Raw genomic sequence first — 3,313 nt, forward strand, 5'->3', positions numbered from 1 at the left:
AAAATAGAGTTATGTTTTATACATGTATTTATGTGCTTGCTTACATGCCTGAAAAGCTTGGAATTTCCTCACTGGAGTGGCTCTAAAACATTGTCTTGAGAGACTGTGCAGCATCACATGGTAAACGGGCACCCGTGTCTACTATGCTCCAAATGAGAACCGCTTACCTTTGCTTTGCTAGTGTTCTCTTTTGCAGTATTAAAAAGCTTTTAACAAACATTCTTGAACAAACACAATTAACCATCATTCTTGGGCAAATATTTTTATGAGTCTTCATTGATATAGTTTTTAAAGTAAAAAAAAAAAAAATCTACATATTTTTAAAATCACTGTTCCCAAAAGACACAGAATTTATTCCAGATGATTAGAATAAAAACACCTTAATAAAATGACTGCATACACAGTGTATTACTTTCCTAGATCTATTGTAACAAGTTATCACAAATTGAGTGGTTTAAAGAACAAAAGTTGACTTTCTCACCTCTTTAAAAGCCAGCGTCCCAAATCACAGTGCTGGCAGGGTTTTCCTCCACAGACTCTGAAGTGATAGTCACTCCTTGCCTCTTTCAGCTTTCGGTGGTCCCTGACCTCCTTTGCTTCATGGCTGTGTCATGTGTCCCTCCCGGTTGCTTCCTCCATCTTCACATTGTACCCTTCTATGTATCGCTGCATCTCTGTTTTTAACTTAATCTCTCTTCCCCCCTTATAAGAACTAAGAACACTGATCATAGGATATAGTGCCCTTCCCTTAAATTAAGATAATCTTATTTCAAAGTCCTTAACTGAATTAAATCTGCAAAGGCTTTTATTTTCCTAATAAGTTCAGGTTTGCAGGTTGTAACCTGACATATATTTAGAGGATCAACATTCAACCCAATGGAGTTTATAGTTTAAATTCCTAATATTCTTTATACTAAGAAGACACTACAAAAGCAAAACACGAAGCTACAAGATGGAGGAAATGATGTCACTAGAAAACAGTCAGCATTGAAGTAACAAGGATCCTTTCAGGGTTTGTACTCTGAAAGGGATATGGACAGTTGCAAAACAGAGAAAGAAGGAAAAACTGCAAGAAAGCACTCAAATTCCCCTACTCCCACCAGCTTGGATGTGGTTGTTGTTTTTTCATCATCTAAATCCAATCATTAAGTACAGAAAAGGACAGTGATTATGCCTGAAGGAATGGGAAGTTTCAAGCAAATTTCTTACAGGGCATGACCATAATCATTAGTTATATAGCAGTTAACTATCATTTTATTAATCAGGAAATCTCTTAACTCACTCTATCCTAGTGAGAGGAAAGATAGGTCTTCAAAATAGATCATTGCCATGGAGATAATGTGTGCTTTGATAACCCAGAAACCCTTAACTCTTTGAAACTAAGGTCCTTTCACATAATCTGAGATGGCAGTGATGATACTATCATTTTATAGGAACATAGAAATAAACTAGATATTTTCTGATGTATTTACATGAGAAACATAGAAACAAATAATTGCTTCTGTAAGTTCTGTAAGTCAAGTTGATAATTTACTTAGTTGTTTTCTCAATGCTACGGTGGTATATTTGTTCCTCAGAGTAAATATAATGGGATTCAATGTTGGGATCCAAACTGTATAGAAAAGAGATCAGCTTCCCAGTTTCTTCAGATTGACTTGGTTTGGGCTATAAACGGGTGGTAGAGGCTGTGCGGTAGAATAAGACCACCACTGTGAGGTGAGACTAGCAAGTGGAGAAGGCTTTAGCCCTTTGCGCTGGCAGATCACGGTTTCAGAAAGTTGGAGATGATTTTGCCGTAGGAGACACCAATCAACGGAAATGGAACCATGATGAATACCACTGCAACTGCATAGACTGCTATCTCGTTCACGAATGTGTCCCCACAGCAGCTTGAATACTGGGGGGAGGTCACAGAAAAAAAATGATTAATTGTGGTAGACCCACAAAAGGGCAGAGAGGAAACCTGCCATATTTGCCCCATTACAACAGGAACTCCACAGACCCAGGTGGCAGTGACCAGCTGGACACAGACCTGGGGGCTCATGATCAGACCATAGTGAAGAGGGTTACAAAAGGCCACGTCACGGTCATAGGCCATCACGGCCAGGAGGAGACACTCTAAACCTCCAAACAGAAGGACCAAACATGTTTGGGTAGCACAGGCAATGAAACAAATGTGCCCTTTCTGGCTCACTAGGTCTGTGAGCATTCTTGGGATAGTGACATTTACATAACAGATTTCTGAAACGAAAAAGTGATTGAGGAAGAAAGCACATGGGGGTCTGGAGAGTAGGGTCAATTCTTGTTATCAGCACAATGACATTATTGCACATCAGGATGGTCAGATAGAGGACTAAAAAATCCCCCAAAAAAATCCATTGGAAATTGGGACTATCAGAAAACCCCAAGAGGATAAATTCCATCATTGTAGTGATGTTTGATTTTTCGGTTCTTAATTTGTGCTCCATCTGTAGATATGGTAAATTCAATATGGTCAATTTATTAATGCTTTTGAGTAACGTTTCCCTTCTGTTAAATGAATTAGATGCATGAACTTATTTACATAATCCATGCAAGTATTCCTGCTTTGCCTTGCTCAGTTCCTAAGAAATGAGATTTGAAACATCAGCAATGAACTGATGTACAGTTAAAGTCAATTAGAGACATAAAATCCTCATTTTCTTATACTTGGTTGTAGTGATACCAGAAGGCTTCCCTGCTCTCTCGGAAATAAAAAAAAAAAATTGCCTGAAATGCAGGAGATACCGGAGATGTAGGTTTGATCCATGGACAAGGAAGATCCCTTGGAGGAGGGGATGGCAACCCACTCCAGTATTCTTCCCTAGAAAATTCCATGGACAAGGAGCTTGGTGGGGTATGGTCCATGGGATCACAAAGAGTCAGACATGATGGACGTGACTGAGCAGCAGCAGTAATGATACCAGAGATAATACGATGTGTGCATTTTTATTTAGAGCTCATTGTACAGGAATAGTATTAAATTATTTCACCCCTTTTAAAAGTGAAATTATATATGACACAAGCTTGCTATTGATTTTCTTTGGGTTCATCAATTTCTTTTTCTGTACCTATTGACTTATTCCATTTCCTTTTAATTCAAAGCTTTTCACTTAAAACTTTTGCTTAATTCTTATTCAAAACATTTTAAGCCCTCCTATTTCTACTCCAATGAGGACTGACTTTCTTAAACTCATTCCTTGTTCCTGGGGGAACAGATACGTGTAATAGTATTGTTCTCTACTGTGTATCTCACCCATCAGTTATGCTACATATGGAAAGTATGTTACATCAC

At 38.3% G+C, this 3,313-nt stretch overlaps 1 pseudogene; it reads right to left on the reverse strand.

The window, feature by feature from the left end:
* Positions 1 to 1,517: 1,517 nt before the first annotated feature.
* Positions 1,518 to 2,441, reverse strand: LOC138081533 (olfactory receptor 10AG1-like; annotated as a pseudogene).
* Positions 2,442 to 3,313: the final 872 nt, after the last annotated feature.

This window comes from Capricornis sumatraensis, chromosome 6 (genome assembly GCF_032405125.1).
Source record: "Capricornis sumatraensis isolate serow.1 chromosome 6, serow.2, whole genome shotgun sequence".
Lineage (NCBI taxonomy): Eukaryota > Metazoa > Chordata > Mammalia > Artiodactyla > Bovidae > Capricornis > Capricornis sumatraensis.